Below are 27,105 nucleotides of genomic sequence, written 5' to 3'. Positions count from 1 at the left end.
CCTTTGGCCATGGGTGAAAAATGCCCTGAACCCATGTCCATGGGTTCCCACACCCACATCCTATCACCGACCTCCATCTGGGGCAGGGCTAGCTCATAACCAGCCTTCGGCTTCCACTGTGTGAGTGTTTTTAAAGTCGTGTCTCAGCAAAAATGACCATTCTTCTGGGCCACACAGGCCATTCCGCCAGAAAACAATTTCCTGTTTACATTTTTAACGAAAGGGGCCGTGTGCCACTGGAGACCCGGAGAAGGATTGCATTAGAAAAGTGATAGTGGATGGAGGACAGGGCTGGGCACGCACCTCCCAGGAGAGGGCACACAGCTATGGGCAGGGCATAGTTGTCCCTCTGAGGTTTGCTTTCCAGGCTTATTCTTTCTTTTTTTCATGGATTTTGGGCATTCTGATGCTCAAAGAAAAAGTCCCAGATGGAAGGCAATGAAAAAATGAGGAACTGAAAGCTTAAATTTGTCATTTTGTTCTTTGATGGGTGGCTGATCAAAAGTTTGGAGAGGAAAGGTTGAAATTACTCACTAAAATATGGTTTGTGGATTTTAACTAGTCACGCTAGCCCTTTGACTTATTTCCACAAATTACACAAATAAACGTCTTAGTAACTCTGTAAAATTGCATTAAGTCACAGATAGTGCAAACAAACACCAATGACTGAGAAAACAACTCGGAAACCACCCAGCCACAACACCACCTGCAGCCCTGAGCCCCAGCCAGTGGCTGGATTATGTGGGCCAAGCACTGTACAGAGATGAAAATGACAGCAATCCAATTCCAGGGGAACAGACTTTCTAAACATACTGGGATTTAGCAAGAACACATAAATGTCCTACTGAATGACACATCTTCAATTCAGATGAGAGACTCAATAATGGCCTTAATTATCTACAGCTATAACATAAATTCCTACGGAAATATACAGTAAAAACCCATTGTGTGAGTTCATCAGATAACCTCGGACTAATTGAATGAAACATTTATTAAATGTCACTATATGCATTATATTTCTAGAATATACATTTCATGAGCAGGGATTTTTGTTCGTTTTGTTTACTGCTGTATCTCCAATGCCTAAAATAGTGCCCAGGAGGATTTCAATAAATATTGAGTAAATTAATGAATCTCATTTAACCCAACCATCTAGCCAAGAGGCACTATTATAATTCCCATTTCACAGATGTGGGAACTTGGGCCAATTTGAGGCTTGCTTGAAGATATCCAGGCTGTAAGTGTCAGGGCCGAGGTTCAGACCCCAATCCCCTGGCTCCAAGCCCAGGGCTGTTGCCGCCACAGTGTACCACCTCTGGGGTAGCAGGACTTGCTCTGATCCTCTAGGCTGTACCAAGCTTCTTTACAGACCCAGCCATAGCACTAGAAACCTTAACCACTGATTTATGAGTTTCCTTTAGATGCCTACCACATTTGCAAGGGAAAACGGGAATGCAGCAACAGACAGGCCCAGCAAGACTCAACACATTGTAAATTCCAACAAAATCCCCAATTCTGCCTCCAGTCTTGTGTGTGGTAGATTCATATAGCAGATGGAATTCATATAACAGAAGAGACAGAATTCAAAGAGTATGGCTTTTTTCTCTTCTTCTCAATTATTCCAGCAATGACTACTTATTGAACACATTGTGTGATCAAGACAGTAAGTGGAATACAACTTAGCATTTACCAAGGTCCCTGACTTGAAGAGCTTACAATGTATTTGACAAGATGGGACAGATTAAAAAACAACTGTAATATAAGACGGTAAGTAAGCTTCATCAGCTAAGGGATCAGTTACCCTATGATTAGTTTAATACCTGCTCCCACACTTGATTCTGTCTTGGGTCCCGGAAGGAAGTGCTGCCTTCTTTCTACTGGGCAGTCAGTCCTCGGTTAATCCGTAACTGCAGCTGGTAAGAAGGGCCTCGCTTTCTCAGTCCCCTCCCCACAACTGCCCCCCTAGATAGTGACCCAGTGGGCAAGGCCTGGCTATTCCAACTGCAGCCCAGCCTGGGAACCCAAGTTCTGACCAGGGACAATTTGGAGGTTTATGAGAGCAGCCCAGGCCTAGAGGCCTGAACTACTCTGTTCCTTTGGTCAGTGGCCAACACAGGACAATTTAAAAGTCCTTAAGACTTTTTTTTTTTTTTTTTTTTTTTTTTTTAGTGGCTTTTATAAGTAGGAAACACCTCCAGCTTCCTACCTCAAGTGTACCAAGAATCATGCCTTTGGCTAAAGGCATAGTTGGAAACATATTCTATGAACACAATGTGGGTTCTGAATGTTTTTTCACATCCCTGGATATCTAAGTGGTTCTTGGCCACTTAGTACATGGCTGAAATTATCTGGGGGTGCGGTTGGAATGCAGGACATTCATAACGATTATAAGAAGTTACTCTTCAATCTCCATGTCCATTGCCACAGTATTAACTGTGATTTTTAAGAACTAATAGAATTTCATTTGTTTGCTTGTGTTTTGGTCATAGCAATAACATTTATTTGTTATAAAATAACCACAATCTAAAACTTATTACCACTATGTTTCAGTGTAACAGTAAAATGCATACTCCACAGTACTTCTATGATTTTTTAAACTACTGATTGGAAATATACTCTTTGTTAATTTGTGCTCCAGAGGCACATCAACAAAACTCAATGTCGACAATACTACTGAGCACTGTTATACACCACAATGACTGATGCCTGTAGCAACAGAATGACTGTAAACATATAAATGTTCCTCAGAGAAACAGAGAGCACATTATATATCAGTTTTGATGCAACTTAGAGAACACACAGGTGGGATGATGATAATGGCCCAAGACTATTTGTATAATCTTATACTCTGACCACAGAAGTGTCTGGTTATAGGTTACTTAAAGTGACAACAGCACTCCTAAAAAAAATCCAAGACAAAACAAATGAAAAATGGCCAGCTTTGGTATTGGCTCTGAAACCTCCAATATCGAATTCTCAAACTCTCTTCCCATTAATGAGGACAAAGATAACAAATGATTGGTGTTAGGATAGGAGAAAATAATTTTATAACTACCATCTTAGCAGATGATCCCCGAAGGCCCCTCTACAACCTCAGAGTCCAGCTGAATGCCCCAGCACATTTTTCACCCTAAATATTCCTGGGGTCCTGCCAGGCCCCCCACATCAAGGCCCAACTATAGCGACAGCAGCTTAAACTTTAAGGAACATTTGCTGGTCTGGTTTGGATTCAAGTGGAAGGCTTGCATCGGCTTTAGTTTGCCAGTCCACGGTGTCCTCAAAAGGAGTCACACAGCCCCAGTCAGTCGCTTTGACATTCACTGGACAGGGAAGAAATAATGGTTTAGGAAGATAAGGCTCAAAGGCCTGGCAGCATGCTGGGATGTGGCTGAGCGTTCAAGTACAGTGTGTGGCAATATCGTCAGCTTGACACCCTTCTGTGGTGACTCACTTGACTGATGGGGCATCTGGTGTACCAGCCAGGGCATGACTACCAGGCCGTGGACAGGGCTGTCCCAGCAGGCTCCCAATCTGATCACGGATGTGGCAGACCCTCTCATGACTCCACACCATGGGAGTGAAAAACCTGAGCTGGTATAAGATAAGCAGTCGGCAGACCATTAATCAGAAAGCTGATCTTCTTTAATTCTGATATGCAAAATTACAGATGGCTGTGTAGGAAACTGGAAAATATCACAAGAAAAGCAGTAAAATCATACATAATATATACTACTGATAATCACTGTTAACAGCTTGCCAAATTTCTTCACTTGTCTTGGGTGGGGTGGTGTTGCAGATAATACTACATACATAGTAGCGTATTTTTTTCACTTAAGTATTTTCTGATGTCATTAAGTAGCCTTTGATATATTTTAAAAATCATAAAACTCTTTTCCCACTAAAGAGGCTAAAAATAACAAACAACTGACATTAGTTCAGAGAAAATCATTTTTAAAGTACAATCTTGGCAGATGACCCCCTGAAGACCTCTCTACAAACCCCAGAGTAGTCTCAGACCTACAGGATATTCTACTGTATGGTATACCCTGATTTATGTACCCCTTCTCTTATTGTGTACATTCAGATTATCCCTCTTCGGCCATAGTACTGCAACTCACATTCTTGTAGAGGATCACTGCCTGTGTCTCCAATTGTTTCCTTAGCATAAATTCCTGGAAGTCAAATTAGTGGGTCAAAGGCTAGCAGCCTTTTTTAAGGGTCCTGATACATCCTAGCAAATAGCCTTGCAGAAAGGTTCGACTGAATTGTACTCCCACCAACAGCATATGGGGGCTGCCCCTTCCCTCTCACCACGGCCCCACCAGCACAGAGAATGAGCAATTAAAAAAATCAGATGGACTTTTTTTCCCCAGTCCACAAAGGTCACCTTGGACTCTTCTCTTTCCTAGCATTTCCAATGGCAAAAACAAATACAACTCCTCTCCCGTGTTGTTTCCATCTGCAAGCAATGTTTAATTTTCTAAAGGGCGTTCTGCCAAGAAGGTAGTGTGGGGAAGGAGACAGGCAGATGGATAGACAGACAACCGCAGCCTGGGGGGTGCTGAACCCCTGGCCATGTGGCGTGGCTGATCCAAGAGAAACGGGGAGTGGTGGGTGGTTGGCTTAGTCTAGGACTCTCCAAGACAGGGCTAGGTAGGAGGGATGAGGTACACATGGGGAGCCAGAGAGTGTCTCGCCAGCTGCATACTGTGGAGAGGTCACAAAACTGGCATCGACATCTCTCTGCCAGGCAGTGGTCTGAGACCTACAGGCTGGGTTCCCGGTCATGGATCTCAGGCCTGACCTGAATGCTCACTCCCTCAGTCCCCTTTCCCCATTAGGCCTAGAACGGGGATGGTGCTATTACGTTCAAGGGGGACTGCCTGTATTTCTTTTCTTTCCCCCTATAATGAGAGAGGATAGAAAATTCCATGAAAACCTGTAAAGTCCCATCTTATCTAGTCCTGAATTAGTGACTTCTTCTTCCTTGGAAAATATCCCTTTATGTCCTGAGTTAAAGTGCCATAAAAAGAGAGGGAAAATCAAACTCCAGTTGGGAAAACAGGGTCAAAAGGAGTACTGGTAAGCTGGATAGTGGTGAATCAGAGTAAATGACACAAAAACCAATTTCCACTTGTTGAAAATTTGAACATATTCTTTACGTGTCTGCTGAAGCTTTTACAACACAGAAATCCTATCTATGTCCTGAATTTTCAGTCTGTGCTTCACGACTTTACAAGAGGAAAAGTCCACATGCCCCCGAGTTGCACTGCTCTGTATTCTTTTCTGACTCTTACAAGTATGCACAGTATTTACAGATTCTTTCCCCACATCTAATATAATTTAATACACATTTTTATTCAGACAATAACAGAGTCCTGATCCTTATTTTAATGAGACTAGCTGATGAAATCCCCTTAAGGCCTTAGCAATTATATGCAATTGCTTTTAAAATAGTTCTTAAATAATTTGCTCTTAAAATAGCTTGACAAGTCTGCAGGGCAGTGGCTCTGTTTTTCCAGCTTTTAAAAAAATTTCTGAAGTTTAAGTTCCAAATAAGTTTCAAACTCAGATGGAGTATGTTGGAAAAGGCATATAATTCTGCGATTAAATAAAATCCAAAATCTCAGAATAGAGAATCTGTTATCCTTAAGGTTCCTCCAAGTCAATAATTCGAACCCTCTCATGCAGAATAACAAAGAAATACAAGGTAGAGGGAACAACTCTGGATTGGAAGTAAAGATGCCTGGACAATGGTCTCAGTTCAACTGCTCACTGCAGGGGAAAAACCCTCAAGGGAGAGAAAGGACCAGCAGGGTAAATGGAACAGATGTCTCTATTGTGCTCTGCGCTGCACAATACTAATCGAGGGGAGTCTTCTTTCCTCTTAATTAAACCTGAGGATAGCCCCTCAATCTTTTTCAAAATCACATTTCAGCTACATCAGAACTGGTTCTAAAAATAAAATGTATTTACTTTCTTTCAACTAAATAACCTCACAATTTATGAAGTTATTTTTAAGGAAACGGGGAAGCGTTTTGGGAGCACTTTGAAGGGTCTGTAAGGTGACATTTGCTATTTCAAAAGATTGGAATGGTTGCTGAGAAATCCCAGCATCTCCTTACTATACCGAGGGCAGTACAACTGTCATTCTCTATATAATGAAGATATCGCAAAAACAAGTGTATTCACTGTAACTTAAACAGAAAAGCAATAGTGCCACTAGATTCAATCCTCTATTATCCTGAGGCATAACTTAGGTTTGCTCTAAAGCCACCATTCTAATGCTGGCTGTGTTTAAACTATTCTTAAAATCTACAAGCAAGAAACTGTAACTGCCTCAGGGGATTGAGAATGGGGACCGGGTACATGGGCACAGACTGGACATTCACTTTATATTTTACATTTGTTTATACTGTTTGAGTTTTAAAATCATGAGCCTATATTATTTTATAATAATAGTGGAAAGCACTCTTCTATAAATGGCGCTAAGATAACTGGATATCTATATGGAAAAAGTGACACAACCTCTACCTCATATCATACCTAACAAATGATTTCCTGGTGGATTACAGATCTAATTGCCAAAGGCACACAATAAATGAGGGAATACCTCTGAGAACTTGGGGTTGGGATTTATCCAACAAGGCATAAAAAGCACTTAGCATAAAGGAGAATACTGATATACGTGACTACATTAAGATAAGAAATTTTATGTATCAAAAGACAACCTTAAAAGAGAGTAAAAAGACAGCCTACCACATATAAGTACATAAGGGCACATACAAGACTATACAAAGAACTCCTACTGATCAGTCAGAAACAGGTAGACAACCAAGTGGGAAATGGGCAAGAAACTTGAGCAGGGACTTAGAAGAGAAAATGCAGAAGAAGGAGGCTCACCCTTTCTGTAATGCAGGAAGTGCAGATTAAAACCACAGTGAGATGATCCCGCTCACCTACCAGAACGACTAAGATAGCTAATATCAAAATGCTGAAAATACCAAGTGTTTACAAAACATGGAACAACTGGAATTCTTATACTTTGCTGGAGGAGGGGTGTAAACTCGTCCACCCACTCTGGAAAACAGTTTGGCGTTATCTAGCGAAAATGAAGTTATCATTCTCCATGACCCCGCAGTTCATTCCCAGATGTATACCCTAAAGCAGGGGTCCCCAACCCGGGACTGCACGCGACCTGTCAGGAACCGGGCCGCACAGCAGGGGGTGAGTGGCGGACGAGTGAGAGTGAAGTTTCATCTCCCGCTCCCCATTGCTCCCCGTTGCTCACATTACCACCTGAACCATCCCCCTGCCCCCACCCCCCAGTCCGTGGAAAAACTGTCTTCCCTAAAACTGGCCCCTGGTGCCAAAAAGGTTGGGGACCACTGCCCTAGAGCACACTGTGTATATATGAGAAGACATATATGAGAATGTGTAGAGCAATTTATCTGTAAAAACAAAAACTGGAAACAAGCTAGAAGTTGAGCAAAAGTAGAATGGAGAAATAATTTTAGTATATTAATGCAATTATGCGTTCTGCTACAATGAAAATAAATAAATGAACTACAGCTACACGAACGACTTTTAAAACTGTTGAGTAAAAGAAGCCAGACTCAAAATAATAAAGCAAACTATTACATTTTAGGGATGCACCAAGTCAATCATTATTTGCAGATTCTGCAGTCGTGAATTCACCTATTTGTTAAATTTATTTGTAAGTCCTGAATCAATACTCAAGGTGCTTTCATAGTCATTTGTGGACATACACGGAGCGATGAAAAACTTAAGTCACCCTGAGTCACCCAACATGCACACTCCCAGCTGAGGTCAAGCAAAGGGATGCTCTGCCTTCTGTTCCAGCTCTGTAGTGTCCCTGTGTGCAAGAAGGCTGTGACATGCCTTACAAGGAAAACATGTGCTTAGTAAGTTTCATTCAGGCATGACTTACAGCGCTGTTCGTCCTGAGTTTAATGTTAATGAATCAATAGTAATACTAAATAAGGTGTCTTTAAATAGAAACCCACGTAAAACAAGGTTATGTACTGATGGGTTGACAAAAAAGTTGTAACCAGAGGCTTGTAGGAACCTAACCCTGTATTTCCTGTAGGAGCAATGGTATGATATTCACTAATTCAGTGTCTGTGGTTACTTCATGGACTGTTACTATTGCAAATAACAAGAATCTGTATTGAAGAGCTAAAAATATAAATAAAAACAAGGAATTGATTACTGTAAACATCAGATTAGTGGTTACCCCTGTGGGGAAGGAGAGGACTGTGATAGGGGAGGAGAAAGTGAGAGATGTGGGTGCTTCTGGGGTCCTGGCAAGGTTGTATTTTTGACCTGGGGGGCAGTTGCTAAACAGTAATTTGTGAAGTTGTATAATACATCTCACGTACTTTTCTATATAACAAAAAATACGTGCAAACTTACCTTAAAACACTTAGGGACAGTAAGTATATCAGTGTATTAACAGCATTCTCTGGGTGATGAGAGTAAATGTAATCTTTATTCTTTGTGCTTTTAAAATATTTTCCATATTTTCTACAATTAATATGTTACATTTAAAACCAAAAAAATTAATACATGTTAATAGAAGAAATACTCTCCCTAATCATACAAATGGCTACTTTTATTCTCTAAAGGAAGGATGTTTTAATAGGGGCAAAATGACAATTCCGTCTTTGTTGCACCAATCCGTGGTTTAGGCTGCATGACACAGTTGGCAGTTCCCAACTGTTTTTACTGTTTTTCTTCTTTTTCAGTCAAATACAATCAACAGATATTTACTGAGTGCCTTCCATATGCAAGAACTAAATTTCCCATCCTTCTGTCCTCACTGAGGAATTATGTTGACTCCTCTAGAGCCTTTTTTATTGGTAAAGTTATTACAGTAAATCAATGGTGTTTTCCTTTCCCCCGCGCATGGGGAAGTCGAGGAGGACATCTCTGATGTCGCATTCTGAGTCTGCTGACAACTTAACAACACTGGCTGAAAGTCCTTGGCCATTTGGCATCCCTTTCTATACGGTCTGCTTTCAGGGAGTATTTCCTGTTTGGACTAGGGAGAGGAAAAGGAGGGAAAAGGATTTAATAAGAATCTAAATGTCCACTGATGAAAACAAAGGAGTGTCTAAAATTAGAAGTGGTGGCCCAAGATACTTGGGTGGCCTAACAGTAACCCTAGGGAAAGAGGATTCCTTGAAAAAGAAGCCTAAAATATTTCACTATGTTCACTACTCTCAGCAATAGAAAAAGCACTTCTGCTAAAGATAATATCCAGGACAATTAAATTAAACTCCTACAACACACAAAGCTTGGTCCGGATACTATGAAAGGCGTATGAGGCAAAGAGATAAGGAGACATGAACTTTGATGCTAAGGCCATTGGACTTTTCTCCCTGCAAGCAAATAGCTGGCTTCTCTCAAATTCTAGTGTTTATTCTTTAGTCTAAACATGTGGAAAATTGTTTCTGATCTGATTTTAACCTCCTCAAATGTCTTCCCCACTCCACTTACATCATCTATCCCTGGTCTTGCTCCTTTGGTGTGACCATACCCAAACCCCACTTTCTCCCTATGACCATGCTTGCCCTCCACAGTGGCCGGCTCAGGCTGCAGTGAAGAAATGCAATCCCACTGGGCTTCATGGTGATTTTCACCCCTTGTTCATTTGGTTCTGGGGAGCTTATTGACTGGACTGGAAAAAACTTTAAATGATTTTCCAGCAAAGTCACCCTTTCCAGTGGAAAAAAAGAGTTTTAACATCTGTGAACAAAAACAAACTGAAGGAAAATGATTTATATATTCTCTAGTTCTTGTATTCCAAAACCAAACACCCACTAAGAACTCAATGAAAACAGACACAGCAAAGTACCATTAATTCTAATCTCACAAAATTAAAATTTCTATTTTTTTCAGATCTGAGGTAGATCCAAATATACTATGAACAATCTATGAGTGACTAAGCCAATTTACAATGTCAACAAGATTTTTCAATACAGATTGCTTAACCTAAAAGAACCATTCTTGGTGATGATTTCAAAATGCAAATCTGATCATGTCACGTCTTTGCGTAAAATACTCACTCAATGATTCCCCATTGTTTCTAGGGTGAAGATCAAGGCCTTCCTACCTTGACTACTCTAAGAATCGCTAGCCTGGTTTCTTTACCTTTTTACCACTTGAATCCATCCTACTGCACATCATAACTACATGAACCTCCTAAGCACATAGCTTAACAACTACTTGTTGAATGTTGTTCAACAAATAGCATTTTCCCACTCGTAAGCTCACCAATACCTACTGCATGTAGAATAAATTGCTTGCCCTAGTAGAGTGGAATATGTAGTTACAATTTACTTGTGCCCACCAGTTTTCTAACTCCCATTCTTCTGGTTCATTTGGAGCAGTTCTTCTAGACCCCAAGCAATACAGGTGGGTCCAGTGTCCCACTGATGTCACCGCATTGGCAGGCATGTGATCCAGGCTGGCCAGTGAGAGGAACCCCTTCCTCCTGGCCACAGTGGGTCAGTGATGGACAGGTAACTGATCAGAGTTCATCCATGGGGTCTAATATATGAATGCTCTTCTTCATGGATGCAAAATCTAAATGTACTGGCTGAGGGTGACCAGAGATCCTTTTTTCCTATAACACGGCAAACATCTGTCTGCAAATGAAGTTTTGTTTTGTTTTGTTTTGTTTTTTAAAAGAGGGAAGAAGAGCCAAGCAAAATAATAATTTGGGCTCCTGGATTCAGTTGTGCTCGAGGTTAGATTCACCCTGAGATTTCACAAAATTGTAAGCTTATAACTTCCACTTTTTCCCTAAGCTACTTGGGTTTCTGTCATTTGAAGGTCTTTCACAAGACGTCCTCAATGCTCTTCTTTGCAGTCATTACTTGCCTCCAAGTAAAGTCAGCAAACTTTCTTAAGGGCCATTTAGTAAATATTTTAGACTGTGGAACAAGAGGCAAAAATTAAGGGTATTACATAGCTCCTTACATAAACATTTAAAATGAAACAGTTTAACAATGTAAAAACCATTCTTATTTTATGAGCTGCGAAGTAAAAATAAAAACATACAAACAAAACCAAGGTGACAGGCTGGATTTGGACCATGGGCCATTGTTTTCCAACCCCTCTTCCAGTCAAACTGGTTTACACGAGCCATGAGCATGCTGTAAGCCTTTCACTGCAATGTTCTTGCTGGTGATGTTTTTCTCCCCTGGAATGTCTCTTCCCTTGCCACTATTACCCACCCACCACTCAAAGCCCATCTAAATGTGAACTCCCACCTGAGGCTTCTCTGATACCACAACAAAGTGAGGTCCTCTCCCCTGAATCCTCGAAGACTCTATTTTTCTTCCGGTCTTGACCCTACCTTGCATTGTAGTTATCCTAATCCTCTTGCAGCTCCTGCACACTGTGAATGCTTAGTCAGTTTCTTTGGAATTGACAATATCTAAAGGCTACACTGAAAAAACAAAAAACAAAGAAAACCCCCAAGAAACAAAAAAACTCCACAGGACTGAAGTAATTAGTAAAGGTTTATGGATCCACCAGAAGCACAGGGTAAGCCACGGGAAGCCAGACATTTCTGAATCAGAATTATCTGCCATCATAAAACAGGACAGCTCTCACTCCAGCGTTGCCATGACAGCCGTACGTACAGCCACTTGTTTGCTTGTGTAGGGTGGTTATGCCCAACAAGTACGACAGAAGGGGCATTTCGGACATTTTGTTCCTGGTGGGGCGGGAGACAGGCACGTTGGTCTAGACTTTGATGGACTCTTGTGTCTCAGTCTGCTCCCTCGTGTGAGCCGTCAGCAGTCCCTTCTGACTACTGCGTAGTGTTGCCCAAACGCAGTCATCTGGGCCTCAGCCTCCAATCTTCTTACCATTGTATGTGTTTTAATATAACAACAGATACTATAACATATAGTATATAATGTTAATATATAACATTTTAATATTTTTCTCTAAATTGATCTTCTTAATAAAACAGAAGCATCTACGTTAGTCCATTCTAAATAATAAAACCTCATTATTATTAAAATGAAGAAGAAAAATTTGCCCAGGCACCATTTAAAACTTTCAAGTACCTCAGTGCCACAAGGCTCACATTTTGGACATTTCTGTTCTCAGTTACCAATCTTTTTATTTCCTCTTGCAGAAACATAGCATCTATTTTCCCAAGATCTATTTAACTACCCCAAAGAGCGAAATTAGTTAATAAAAAATGTGTTATGTCCATTTCAGGCAAGGTGTTGACAGTCATTTAATATTTTTCCCCTCTTAACTTTGATATCATTTGTCTATACTATCATCATCATCATGTCAACATTTACTTACTGTGTTTTGCATTCCTGGGAGAGCAGGATTTTTAAAGATAGTTTTATTGAGGGATAATACTATGAAGTTGACCCCCTATTTTAAGTGTACAACATTGAGAGAGTTGTGTAATCATCACCCATAATCCAGTTTTATAATGCTTCTATCAGCCCCAAAAGGTCCCTCCTGGCATTTGCAGCCAAGCCCTGTTCCTGTAACCAGCCATAGGCAACCACTGATCTACTTTCTATCTCTAGAGATTTGCCTTTTCCAACATTTCACCATAATGGAGTCATACAATGTGTGATCTTTTTTGTCTGGCTTATTTCACCTGCAGATGTTTATAGTGGGCCAACAGCTTTCAAAAGGAAGATGAAATGAAGATGGTAACAAACACTGAGTACTAACTTCTATTGAATACTCGGTATGTACCAGTCATTCTGCCAAGCTTTGGGAGGCATTACCTTATTTAATTTTTCCAAACAACCTCAGGAATAGGTACTATTATTCTCATTTTTCAGATGACAAAACAGAAGCTCATAAAGTTTAAGGATCTTTGCTTAAAGTCAATTGTCTAATTAGTGGATGAGCTGGGATTTGAAACTAGCCCTAACTCTTAGCCACTATGCTATCTGCCTGGTGTTTAAAAAAAAAGTCTCAAGATGAAACCAACTGAGATTTTCCTTTAAAAAAAAAAACAACAACCAAAAACCAAACTAACAAACAAAAACTTTTCAACTCACAGGAGAAAGCAATATACAGTTCACAGTGCTAGGGAAAAAAACCTTTGAGGATGCCTGGAAGGGAAGGTTCACCACAGTGGGCGCTCCAGCACCTTCTCAGCACAGCGAGCCTCCATGGGGCACAGACCACCCCACCCCTCCGCCTTCCAGGCTCGCTGCTCCTGCCGCCCAGGCAAACCGGAAGAGGCCCGTTCCTCGCAGTATCCTTCATCATATATGCTCTTGCCCTCAATCTACTGCAGTCTTTTCACTTTATTTAGAAAGCATGCATTGGCAGACATAAAAAATAATATATTTAAGGCTGTTTATGAGCAAATTTCCTCAAAAAGCCTCAAGCTGGTCCATTTGTGCCATCTGTTATAAGGGAAACTAGAAACCACCTGTCTGTCTGCCTGAGCTCTGCTCTTATCAAGGAAGTTGTAATTACCTCTTTGGTGAAGGATTTGAATCATTACAGTAAATCCCTTATTCAGCACATATTGTATTAGGAAGGCATTCTGACCCTAAAACCCAGGGTTTTTATCCCCTTGCCCTGCACAGATGCAATAAAACCTCAGCTCTCCAAAGCCTGGCAGAGTGAATTGTGCCTTAATCTTGTTTGTTACTCAATGATAAATATTTACTAAACAAATATTTCCTGCACACTTAACTACATGGCAGGTGCTTTGCAGGCACTGGGAACACAGCAGAAAACAGGTGGAGAAAGGCTTCTGCTCTCAAGCAGCTTATGTTCACTCACAGTGAACTTCAAGGCAGGGTATGAGCACAGGCTGGGTGGAGGAAAAATATCAAAACGCCCATTTGCATTCCTCATCCGATCCTTATAAGATTTGTATTTTATATATGCTTTCTGATGTGTATAAAACAATGAGTAGGATAAGTAAATACTTTATAAATAGGTAAATAAAAACAACAGACACGTATTAGAGGTACCTGCCCCAAATAATTTTTTCTGATAGTATTTCGATCATTTTAGTGATTACAATTGTTTAGGAAACACTATTCTTGTGTGTTTGTGTTAACGAACAAGTAAACAACACATCATTTTAGATGGTATTAAGAGCTATGAAGAAAATAAAAAAAGTAGTGTGAAGGTGACTGCCAAGTGGGAAAGGGTGGGTGGGGTGATTTGGATTCCACGGATGGCGCTGCTTCTTTCAGGAGTAACATCTCAGCTGAGAGGTCCACGCAGGAGAGTGCTCAAGCCTCCTTCTCTTAAACACCAGGGCATCTTTTAATTTTAACCATTTGGGATTAAAACAAAAACCAAGCCCCATTTCCTCCTAAGCACCCCCACAGTCTCTTTGCTTAATCATAGAGCCTTTTCCCGGAACACCGTGTGAACTTAATGGAAAGGGTCCCATTTTTTTTTTTTTTTAAATTTTATTTATTTATTTATTTATTTATTTATTTATTCTTGGCTGCGTTGGGTCTTCGTTTCTGCGTGAGGGCTTTCTCTAGTTGTGGCAGGCGGGGGCCACTCTTCATTGTGGTGCGCGGGCCCCTCACTATCGTGGCCTCTCTTGTTGCGGAGCACAGGCTCCAGACGCGCAGGCTCAGTAGTTGTGGCTCACGGGCCCAGTTGCTCTGCGGCATGTGGAATCCTCCCAGACCAGGGCTCGAACCCGTGTCCCCTGCACTAGCAGGCAGACTCTCAACCACTGCGCCACCAGGGAAGCCCAAGGGTGCCATTTTGAAGGGAAGAACTATTGAAAGAAGATCAGTAGTAAAGGCTGGCCTGGCTGTAGCAGAATTCCCAGTAGTGGCTGGTAACAGCAAAACATAGTTTCTCTGCAAGAAACTGTTTCCTGGTAAAGCTAAAAAGTCATTCCATTGGGGGAAATAAGTGTGTGCCTTTTCAATGAAGTCTCTATGTGCCCTAAAATAAGTATGTCGCTTGTTTCTTTTCAGAAGAAAGGAATTACATAAATCCCAAACCAACCGACAAACGGCCTGCAGACGTCTATTCCCTTGTGTGAACTGCCGAATCTCCAGGTCCCTACAGAACCGAGGACGAGGTTAGACACCCTAGATATTACACCTCGGTTTTCTGGATCACTCTTTCACTACCTGAGGTATATAACATTTCTGAAGTTCTACTCACTTTTTGTCACTATATTCATGTTAATTCGCCTAGAAGGGTATTTGTGGTAAGCCTTCTACAATGTCATCCTCCAAGGCCCACACCACGTCTCTGCCAGCTCCTCCCCTTATCATCACCCAGGCTTACAGGGACAAAATGGCACTCTGCATATACTTAACCTTTCTCTCATCCTCCCAGGAAACTATGGAAAGGAAAGGAGAATCTCCCCAAGGGAAGAATATTGCAAATCATACAATTTAGGAAAATACAAAAATGAAAGCGAATAAAATGTATTTTCCAAAATAAGAAGTTCTTGCACCATCGAGCAGTTGAATGAGTCCAGCTGGGTTGGGGCCTAAAAATCTGTATTTAAAAAATGTTCTCCTCACTGCCCACAACTCCAACCCCAGCCCTGTGGTTCTGATATGCAAGCAGAGATGGGAACCACTGATCCTTGGCTTCTACAGAATTCCAAGTCAGCTTTGGAGATTACTGGGAAATGGGAACACACCAGGGACTTAGTAGCATGCACCTTGGTGATTATTTTGTTCCTATAAAATTTTTGATTTATTCACATGGATCTTGTTATTATTTTTGACACAGCAAGTAAGTGTAAACTTCTTCGCCAGTGTATTAATAAAGTGTCAGTGCTTATCTGTGATTTGGTCAAAAGAACTGAAGGAGTTCTGAGGAGACGGATCAGTTTAAGCTGGAGGAGTTTGGGCAAGTTTCCCTTGAGTTGGAATGTTCCCATTTTCCATTTTGGGGTTTCAGATTAAGGGGGCTGTGGTCAGCCTTGCAGCTGGGAAAGGAGAATCGGTGTCAAGGGCAAAATGAGCCCCCCGCTCTCTGCTGAAACAAGACGTGGCAGCAGCATATACACAGCCTTGCTTTGAAAATAACAACTCCCACTGGTGTAGACTGCTTACAACCCGTCAGGCTCTGGGCTGAGCACTTTTGGTCTCTGCCTCGTCCCAGTAACCCAAGAGGGCTGCCCTGACTTTGCAGAGGGGTAAGAGGAAGTTTGGAGAGGTTGAGTCGTTTTCTAAGAGCCAGAAAGCGGTGGTGCTGAGACTGAAGTGAGGCAGCCTGACTCCAGTACAGCCTCTTCTGAACACCTGTGCCCGCCGCTCCCCCCCAGCCTCCCCCTGGCCCCTCACAGAGCCCTGGGCGTGCATGCTCCCCAGGCCCGGCGCACAGAAGTGCCTGGAGATGGCTGATGCAAACACAGCGAGCCCACTTTTAAAGGGAATTTGCTTGAAGCGCCCTAGAATCTGTTAAAGCAGGTAAATCCCAGTTCCAAGATCAAATGTTACAGATAACATTACATAGAAAATAAAAGAAAAACGGTTTGGGAGCCCCTGAACACTTTCATTGGTTGTCTGTTTTCAGAGAATACCTGCCGTATTTGATAAACAGACTTCTAGATGAAAACGCTGTTCTTAACAATAGTGAATTAACAGTTAAGTGCAACAGTCTGGGGTCAGACAGAGCTCCAATACTGCTTTGAATCCTGGTTTTGCCACTTATTAGCAGTGTGACCATGAGCAACCGTGCCCCTCATTTTCCTCCCCTGCTTAAAATGGGGATAATCAATAATAACTCTACCTCAGAGGATTGGTGAGAATTAAAAGGGATCATACACATAATACACTTAGCATACTGAAGCTTGGTACGCTGTAAGCATTCCCTAAATGGTAGCTATGATGATTAGGATATGCTTGACTTGTCCTGAAAAAGTGATTCTTTTATTTTAAAATGAAACGTGGACTTAAGGACACAGTACTTGTACCATCTATAAATCCGAAGGCACTGATTCAAACAGAAGTGAAAATAAAGATGAAACTGCACCAGTACCTGCACCAAAAGGAGAGAAAAAGTAATCTGCCTCCAGTTCTAGGGCTTTCATCCCAGGATCATCTCCCCTTTTAGCATAGCCCTGTCACTTGTGTCTGCACAGCAAAGCCCCCAGTGGAAAACACACAGAGGCAAGTTCAGAGGCGCTCGGGTTGTGTTACCAGGGCAGATCAGTCCACCGGGATCAAATAACCTACGCCCAAAGCCCAGAAGTTCATGTTCAAGTGGAGGTGTCAATACTGAGCTGCGGCTCATCTAGGGACCTTAATTAAGCCCCAGCCTCTTTTTCAGGGCAGGCCGACAGGAGGTGTCTGTTTTTCCGTCGGCTCTCACAGAAAAGCTGGTGGTGTTACGGAAAGTGGGCCTGGGAAGGTGGGCGGACAGGCGCTGCCCACCGGCCCACACTCATTCTGGGCGTGTCTAGGGAGAGGATCTGAATTCCCGGGTGCACTTGTGACAGCTGCCTGAGAAGCCCACGTGGAGAGGGCGGGTGAAGAGACAGAGTAATAGGATAACACTTCCTTCTTGGCGTGGGCCTTCCCCCAAGGATGATTACACGCTCTTAAAAGCAGTGCTGCACAGGTTTCACACAAAAGCTGCTGGAGATGGTGCTGCTCGTTCTTATAACATTCTGCAAGGTGAGCAGCCAGGGTCGCCATCATTAAGTGGACAAGGTAGGCTGAGCCAGACCCTCGGACATTAGGGCTCAATGAATGGCTTAGTTTCTTGGGGTGGTGGGCAGGCCACTGCAGCAGCTTCCCTTCCTTCTTTGCCTTCTAAGCCACAGGTTTCTCAACATCTAACTCTCCCATCCCTGTCCTCACCCCTCCACCAACAGGCTAAATACTGGTTCTTTAAATAGGGAGGCTCTTTTAGGAAGAAAGGCGAAGGGAAGACTCACTGAGAAACTTCCCACAGGGAATGCAAGGTTGAGTGGGAAGAGTTAAGGGCTCTAGGAGCAGGTGGAGCGAGGGCGGGAATCCTTCCGACTTCACCTCGCTCTCCTTTGAAAACCAGGGAAAATGTTACCCCAAAGGGCCTCAGTGAAGACTGCATGAAACTATATCCATAAAGGGCCGGGTGCCACGTCCGGCACTAGAAAGTGCCCGCGACATAATAGCAAGCATTGATAACTTCCTGAGCTTGGCAAACTAGCAGAATTAAGGAAAGGAATAAATAACCTTAGGTTCTGGGCAGTTATATCTGCCTTTCCAAAGTAAAACTAACCAGGAAGAAGGATGCCAGGGCTTTGCTTAATTCACATATCCAAGGCCACCTTACTTTCTCTCCTCCTTCCCACCCCATAGTTTTTGGTAAAAAACAAAAACAAAAACAAAAAGGGGGCATGTCCCAAAATATATATTTTTTAATACATAAATATTTATTTTTTTAAATACAGAAAGAAAACCTATTGTTCCTGTTTCTAGCTATAAAAGCAATTTGTGCTCAATGTAGAAATCAAAGAAACAATGAAAGGCAAAAATAAAACTAAATAAAACCCCCCAAATTAAAAATAAAACTACCAAATGATCCAGCAATTCCACTTTGAAGAAAACGAAAACACTAACTTGAAAAGATATCTGCACCCTCATGTTTATTGCACCATTATTTATAATAGTCAAGATATGGAAACAACGTTAAGTGTCCGTCAATGAATGAATGGGTAAAGAAGTTGTGGTACATATATACAATAGAATATTATTTGGCCATAAAAGAGGAAGAAATGGTGCCATTTGTGACAACGTGGATGGAACTTGAGGGCATTATGTTAAGTGAAATAAGTCAGACAGAGAAAGACAAATACCATATAATCTCATTTATATACGAAATCTAAAACCAAAACCAAAACCAAAAAAATCCACTGAGCTCATAGATAAAGAGAACAGATTGGTGGTTGCCAGAGGCAAAGAGGTGAGGGGTGAGGGAAATGGAGGAAGGGGGTTAAAAGGTACAAATGTCCAGCTATACAATAAATAAGTCATGGGGTGTAATGTACAGCATGGTAACTACAGTTAATAATACTTTTTGCATATTTGAAAATTACTAAGAGAGTAGATCTTCAAAGTTCTCAACACAAGAAAAAAAAATTTTGTAACTATGTATGGTGTTGAATGTTAACTAGACTTACTGTGGTGATCATTTTGTAATATATACAAATATCAAATCATTATATTGTACACTTGAAATTAATATAATGTTACAGATCAATTATACCTCAATAAAACAAAAAACTAAACAAAACCAACTATCAACGTTTCCGCCCACATGTACCACATGCTGACTGTTTTAGAACCTTTACATGTATACATATGCATTCATGCGTATTTGTTTTGCCCATTAAAATGGCACCATAGCTTACATACTCTTTTATTCTGCTTTTTTCAACGAAGTAGTTTATTATAAAAGTATGTCCATGCCAATAAAACTGATCAGCAACATAATTTTTAATAGTTGCACTGTAGTCCATGGCTGTGTGATAATTACCAAATCATCGCCATTGTTGGACACTGAAATTCTTTTTTTTGTTGTTGTTATAAATAATACTGCAATGAAAGTCCATCCACCTTTGCAAATACCTGTGATTGTTTCCTTACGATAAATACTTACTGAGTCAACAGGTTAGCCCATCTGAAGCCATCTGACCCCTGTTTCCATACTATTCCCAAGAAAGGTCATGCTGTTTCAGAATTCCACCCACAGCGGGTCAATTTGGTCTCACACATGGACCTCCCCTTCTTCGGTCTCTTGGGTATATGGATTTTGTTGCTTCTGTCAAACGAGCCCATCAAACCACTGAGACAAAAATGGGGCTGATCTAATCTAGGTTCAAATCATTCCTCCAAAATAAATGTGAGCTCTAAGAGGAGACTGCTGTGAACCACTGCAGTGTTTCAGAACAAGGGGGTGGTGAGAGAAGGGAGGGGAGGTTTGTTCTGCCTCAGCCTCTTCTCCTGAATTGAGAATTACTGGCTTCCTCCAGTTCATCAATCAGCAAGCCGTGTCTGAACACTGAACTACAGCAAGGGAATGAATGAGCTTATATATAGTAGGTACACACATGCTGAGCACAAACATGTGACCCTGGAGACACTCCGGCAGGTAAAATGTCCTTTCATAACCCTCATGGGCTCAAGGGGGAATGTTCCTCATGCATTTTTTTTTTAAAGGGGAGACAAAAGGATATGTGATAAAAAATTAATCTGGGTTGAAGACTCAAATATTCATAATGAGTATTTCAGCTAGTTAAAAAGAGGCATTTCTCCAACTCCCGATGGTCAAGAAGGGACAGCTGGCATTTTGGAGTTGGCAAATTCCCCCTGAAAGATCAATGTTGTCTCTGTATTTGATAGACTGATCTGGTCTAAGGTTTATTTGTTGAAATAGATAATGTAATATTCAGACCATCAGCGTGTGCACGCATATGCTGTTTTCCCTTAACCCCTTTGCCTCCGTGAAACTTTCAGAATCTGAATGCTTTACCCACTTAGTGGACAGTCAGAGTTTCTGACCAGGGGCAAAGGGAACTTCAAATGATGTGGCTACCAGGGAAGAGGAAGAGACAGAACAAACAGTGTTCAAGAACTACAGGTTATCCAAAATTCTACTGAAACTAAGAAAACGGAGTCCTTCCGCAAGTGCCTTCTACCATCCCCCCCATCAGAATCTCTGCCTGCTTACAAGGACCACAGAGCGAGCGAGGCTTGTTGTGATGTCTGCGAGGAGCAGGGTCACTGCCGTGGAGCCTCAGGGCTTTTGCACTGGCATCTGGGGGCCCGTGCTGGACACCTAGGCTCGGGTGAGGGAAGCCATTCCCCTGGTGCGCCTTTGCCCATAACCAGAGGCAGTGAGTGGTCCGGGGGAATTTCCCCTGGGGGGGGGGCGGCTGCTGCTTTCTGGGTAAAGCACAGTACGTGTAGGCAGGGAAGAGCTCAAGAAATGAGTTGCCTGGAGCCAACTCATTCTGCAAGCTGCTCCCCAACAGATGACGGACCGTCGGTGTGTTTTGCAACTGCTCAGGGTGGGGGGCAAACTCCCAGTGGGTTAGTGCCAAAGCCCAGGGCCTTGTGTCCTTCCAGAATACTAGCTGAGATGAGTGAAGAGTAGTAATAGTTAATATTTACACAGGGCTCATTTCAAGGCAGGTCACGGAGGGCTCCGTTCTCATTATCTCCTCAATTCCCTGCCACAAACCCAGCAGATGAGGAGCCCGGGTATATGAGTTTGGTGTTCTGGAAAATCACAGAAAATCTTCCAGGTCGTTTTTTTGTGCTGGGTCTACCCCAACCCACCTGCTGCCCTCATCTCTGGAAGTACTCGGCCAAGTGTTGTGTTTACATGTTTTGAGAGGTTATATTGCCACAAGAAACAGCCCAAATTCCCCTACAGGCCCTATCCAGGAAAAGAAACAGGCTCATGTGCCACTTTTAAATTGCATGGGGTATAGGAGAATAACTCTAAAGCCAAACTAGTCATCCGGATGCCGATATGCTGCGTTCAGATGGAGTCAACAAAACTAGATGAGCATGCCCGGCAGGGCTCTCAGCATGTGGCAGCATCAGCTTTCCAAAGGACCTGTGTTCTAAAGGATCAGGTGCACTGTGATTAACCGAGGGCCGTACCGTGCAAAAATAGTTTCCTTGACATGATTTATGGAAACAGCTACTTACAAAGGATTTGAATTTGAGAATGGAGTGGCTAAAGATAGAGAGACTATTTACTTAAGAACTGGCATGTCCAGGCCACCATCCAGTGAGAGCAAAAGATTTGTCTCTATTTCTAGGAAACTTCAGGACATTCTGGCCTGACACATCGGGTGACGAGTATATAAAACTCAGTTGCTATGTGGCTAATTTCTAGGCCAAGTACTTCAGGCAGGTGAGAAATTATCTTGTACATCTTCTGTGTTAACAACAAGCTCTGGATAAAGGAATTCTTAGCTCATGAATAAACAAGTTTTATTTTTTTCAAAATGAAAATGGATTTAGTTAACAAATAGTTATGAAGCATCTACTCTGAGCCAGGCCTTGTCCTGGGTGCTGGGGATCCTATGATATACAAGACAGTAAGATGCCTACTCTCATGGGGTTTAGAGCATCTTGAGGAGAGATGGACAAGTAAGTGAGTTATGAGGCAAGATAAGATTTCAGAGGGAAAGCGCTATAAAGAAAATAAAACAGGGAGATGTGGTAGACAGTGATGGGGGGTGGTCAGAAGGGTCAGGGCAGGCCGGGGCATATGAGGATCACGGAAGAACCTTCTAAGGCAGCAGGAACAGCTGTTGCTAAGGTCATGTGGCACGAATGAACTGGACTTGTACAAAGAACGGAGTAAGCACAAGAGCATGGCAAGCAAGGAGACAGCCATGTGAAGTGAAGCCGGAGAGGTCAGGTAAGGTAATCAGCAAGGGCCCGGTCACGTAGGCCAGGATACAGAGTTGAGATTTTATTCTGTGTGCAACTAGAAGGCACTGGAGAGTTCTAAACAATTTCCTGGATCTGAAGCGTTAATAAACATTTGATGTATTTATAGAATTAAAAATTAAAAAACAAAACAAAACAAAACAAAACCACCCACCCCCGAAAATCTCAAAAGTGAGTACCATTTCCTAAGTGGGGAGCCCAAATTCTACTTTTTGCAAAACTGATTGTCCAGAAATCTTTGTCAACGTATTTTATGTGTCTACTCATTCCTATAAAAAACAAATTTGTATTACTAAGTTCCAGGCACTGTGCTGGGTTGCTGAGGAGATACAATGGAGAAGACATCATTGGCCCACAGAGACTATGAGACAAATAACCAGGCGATGACAACTTGCTGTGATAACACACTATCGGGGGATACGTGCTTCCCTAATATGCAGGGGTTCCCCTACCCAGTCTAGGAGGGAGGGTAGGGGCGAGTGGTGAGAATTAGGAAAGGCTTTCTGAAAGAAGTGATGTTGAATAACACAGCTTCCCTGGAGGTGAGAAGACACAGGGCAAGGTTGAGGAAGTGAAACAAGCTCGGTAGGGTCCAAGCGGAGGGTTTAAACAGAGTCAAGCAAGGGTGTATCACCCAAGGCCTCTCAGTTAATAAGGATTCTGGAGTTTATGGTATCAATGGTGGGGGAGGAGCATCAAGACTTTAAAGCAGGGGAGTTCAGGTTTGCACATCCCAAGGGTTACAGTATAGAGAATGAGCTGGAGAGACCAGTCAAGGGTCAAGAAGACCAGAAGGGCAAGGCTTGGGCAGGGGTGGAGGCAGCAGGGATGGAGACAAGTGGGCTGGTGTGAGAGGGGCCGAATTGACAGGTCCAGATGACTGACGAGAAGTCAGTGATCAATAAAAAAGGACCATAAAGAAAGCTGGCCAGGTTTCCAGGCACCAGATGGAGAGTGGTAAAATGCATGGAAACAGGAAGCACAGGGTGAGGAAGAGGGATGGGCACAGGGTTGTGAGAGAAAGCCTTCGTGCATGAAGTCAGCCGGCACTGGGGCTCGGCAGACAGTTGGACACATGGGTCTAAAGAACAGGCAGAAGGTCCAGGATACGGACAGTCTTTGGCATGTTGCTGGCAACCAGAACCACAGAAAGTGGTGCGATCCGTTGAAGAGTTAAGAAGAAGAAATAACAACTTTTAAGAGCCTTCAGAGGAGACAAGCAGAGAAAGAACAAGGAAACCAGAGTGTGTGGTGCCACCCAAGACAAGCCAAGAGAGGGCTTTAAACAGAGGGGGCCGTTGACCATGTCCAATACTGCGAGAAAAGAAGCAAGATGGGGGCTGAGAAGGGTCCGTGAGGTGTGACAGGAAAGACACTGGTGACCTGAGCAGAGTCAGCAGGGTAGCTAGGGACAAAGCCCAGGCTGAGTGGGGAGGGTGGAGCGGGGGGCAGGGTGGAGTCGGGGGGAGGAAGTGGAGACAGGAGGGATGCCTATATTTAGTCTCAAAAATAGGGATGAAACAAATTCAGCTCAGAACTTTCCCCACATTAACAAATCAAATGTGGATTTTCCAAACATTGGAAATAACTGCAGATATAAAAAATGGGAAATAAAAGGGTCATTTCAGAGGAAACTGCCTGAGGCAAGAAAAGCTGAAGAAACCCTCTCAAGATGTCTCCCTTCAAATGCCTTGCGGGGTGGAGGCCCAACAGCCTGGAGCTAAGGACCCTGTGTCCCTCCCGGTGAGCTTTGCCCCAGGTATAGGGGAGGTGATGCCAGGGAACCAGACTTCAACTGCAGCTTACTGTCCGTTCTGAGCAGCAAGGGCAGCATGCAGGGGAGGAGAGCACCGCCAGCAGGAGAGAAAGTCATGGTCATGAAAGGCATCACAGGGGGTCATGGGCTGGTCCAAAAAGCTGACATGGTTACTGATTATACTTGGGGTCCCAGAGCTCTCTCCTCGCTGCCTCTCCTGCTTGTCTATCCAACAGCTATCTTCTAAACACCACCTTGATGCCGGGAGAAGTACTGGACACCGAAGGGCAGTGAGATCCAGTCCAGTGGGGGAACCTGGTATTTACACAGAAGAATGTTCTGCAGTTAGTTAAGGGGAGCGTGGTGGGCTCAGCGGCCTGGAGTCATAGGATGGATTTCTCTGTCTGCCCTGTGCAAGCTGTGTGACCTTATGCAAGGGAAATGATCTTTCTGAGTGTCGGCTTCCCCATCCGAAAAATGAGGTCATAGCAGGCTGCCTCCTGGGCGATGGTGAGTAAATGTGAAGGTCTCAGCTCACTGTCTGGCACCACGGGAGCCCTGGACAGATGGCGGCAGCTGTTGTGCTAATGACAAAAATCGGCCCTGGCTATTGTGACAACTCGGAAAAGCAGTACCCCGTGCAGTCAAGGACAAGGGGGTCAGGGAAGGTTCCCCAGCGGTGCTCACAGTGGATCTTGGGAGGGCTAGCAGACGTCAGCAAGTGCAGGTGGGGTGGGGGACACCAGGCATGGGGAACTGCAATCTCCTGTCTTTCTACGTCTCTCGCAAAGTTGTTAACCCCACACAATGAATACGATGCTGTTTTTTTCTGGTGCTGATTCCACAGCAAGAGCCCAGGACTTGGAATCAGAAGGTCCAGGTTTGGAGGGCAGCCTCCCAGCTTAAGATTGCCACACCCATGAGAACACACCACCCAAGCCCTCTCAGCCTCAGTTCCTCTCATTCACAAAAGGTAGGCGCTAGCTGCCCTCACTCCTCCGTCAGCCAGTCCCTATTTATCAAACACCTACAAACAACACTGCCAAGTGCAGGGGACACCATCATGCACCAGGGACAGGCATGCCTGTGAGGTATGGTACAGCTTAGTGCACGAGCCAGAGGAGTAAACGGGCAACTAGAGTACGGTGTGCAAGGTGCTGTGATTGGTGTAAGTGCACACATCAAATGAAATACTCTATATGAAGTGGCTCTGAAAAGCGGGAAGCCTTATCAATATATTCTGTAGTATTATTCTAATACTGCTAGCCAGATTCTAAATCTCCCAGGAAGTTTTCCAAACTTGTAGTCTGCTGATGGCATCTTGTTTCCAAGGCAGCTACGGGTCAACGTGTACATCAAATATGTGTATATGTCCGCTCTATATATGCTGCCAGGTTCTCTGTGGTCTGGTAATCAACTGTGACAGAGCATCTTGGCATTCGATAAGGCCTGCCCACCCTGGGTAGCATTATGGTTGGTGATATCACATACATTTCATGGATCCAAACCCTAAAGGCTTGTGATGCAGTCTGATATGCCGATCCCTTTATTCAATATGTACTTTGTGGCAAAACATCAGCTAAGAGAGGTCCTGAGAGGAGGAGGGTACAAAGACAAACAAGATGGCTCCTGGTCCAGAGATGATCAGTTTAGTTAAAAAGACACTGGACGCTAAGGTGAAGAGGTGTTATAATTAATGCTATGCTGTATCCAACTGGAGGGATAATATCATCTATCACTCAAACCAGGACCGTGAAAGAGGGGTGACACTGCTAAATATATACCTGGGCTATACCATAAATTGAGCTATATGGTCCCTAGATAGAATATAGGGGTCCAATTTTCACTCAAAGTAATGGCAGATAAATGTCAGAATCAATATATATATATATTTTTGGCCGCACCGCCTGGCAAGCGGGGTCCTAGTTCCCTGACCAGGTATCGAACCTGTGCCCCCTGCAGTGGAAGCACGGACTCTTAACCACTGGACCGCCAGGGAAGTCCCAGAACCAAAGCATATTGATACTGTAGCCTGATTCGATGTAACTCACGTTTTTGCTTTCCAGGAAACTAGTTACCTCCTTTCATGCTTCCTTGCAATATATATATATTTTTTCATATTGGACCCTAAACGCATTTGTGGATTTCAAGATTATGAGCTGAAAATTGCATAAGGATAATAATCAGATACTTGAGCCTTTTCTTTTTTAAATGGCAGAAATTTACATTATAGTATTGAAATTTAAGTTTCCATGCCATTTCTACCCTTCTGCCTGATGACTTGCCACTTACGTTTATGTTAAACCCTCATCTAAAGGTATTTCCTCCTCAGGCTCCAAAATGAACTTTCTAAGTGCTTTTTAATATTAACATGTAAAAGCGTTCTCCAAGCTACCCTAGGGCTAAGCCAAATTAATTTCTCATTTTTAGACTCGCTTTCTATATCCAGTGGTAAAAGGGCTTCTACTTTAATGCGTGTGAGCGTGGAGGTGATACTCCCAGAAGGATGAACTGGAGGAAGGACTAAACATATGCTGGAGACATTCATGTGTTATGGGGTTTAGAAGTCACTCTCCTGCCTAAAGGGCTCCCCTGCCAGGCCTGCAGGTAATTTCCCACGTGAAATTCACTTTCAAAGAAAAGTCCCTTCGGATTAAAGCCCACCATCTAAGAAGTGAGCTTCTGTTCATAAACATGCAACTAGACTTGGTGGCCTGATATGCTGATATCAGATTATCTGCAGTCTACAAAGCAGTAGATGTCTCACTACACAGGTGACATAACTTTCCATCTTTCTTAAGGGACAAATGCTTGGCCAACCTTTGGCTTAGAGAAGACATATATCTCATAAAGATGATTCTGTCTCATTTCACATGTCATATTTCAGATGAGAAACTTAAAAAGTGAAGA

At 42.9% G+C, this 27,105-nt stretch overlaps 1 protein-coding gene across 4 annotated transcripts in view; it reads right to left on the bottom strand.

The window, feature by feature from the left end:
* The window catches only part of ARHGAP26 (Rho GTPase activating protein 26), a 470,734-nt gene that overhangs the window by 21,806 nt on the left and 421,823 nt on the right, over positions 1–27,105 (bottom strand). The gene's annotated exons all lie outside the window — the stretch shown is intronic.

The sequence above is a fragment of the Balaenoptera musculus genome, chromosome 3 (assembly GCF_009873245.2).
Source record: "Balaenoptera musculus isolate JJ_BM4_2016_0621 chromosome 3, mBalMus1.pri.v3, whole genome shotgun sequence".
Classification (NCBI taxonomy): Eukaryota; Metazoa; Chordata; class Mammalia; order Artiodactyla; family Balaenopteridae; genus Balaenoptera; species Balaenoptera musculus.
The sequence above is the reverse complement of the archived record's forward strand: the minus strand, read 5'-3'. Positions and strand labels throughout refer to the sequence as shown.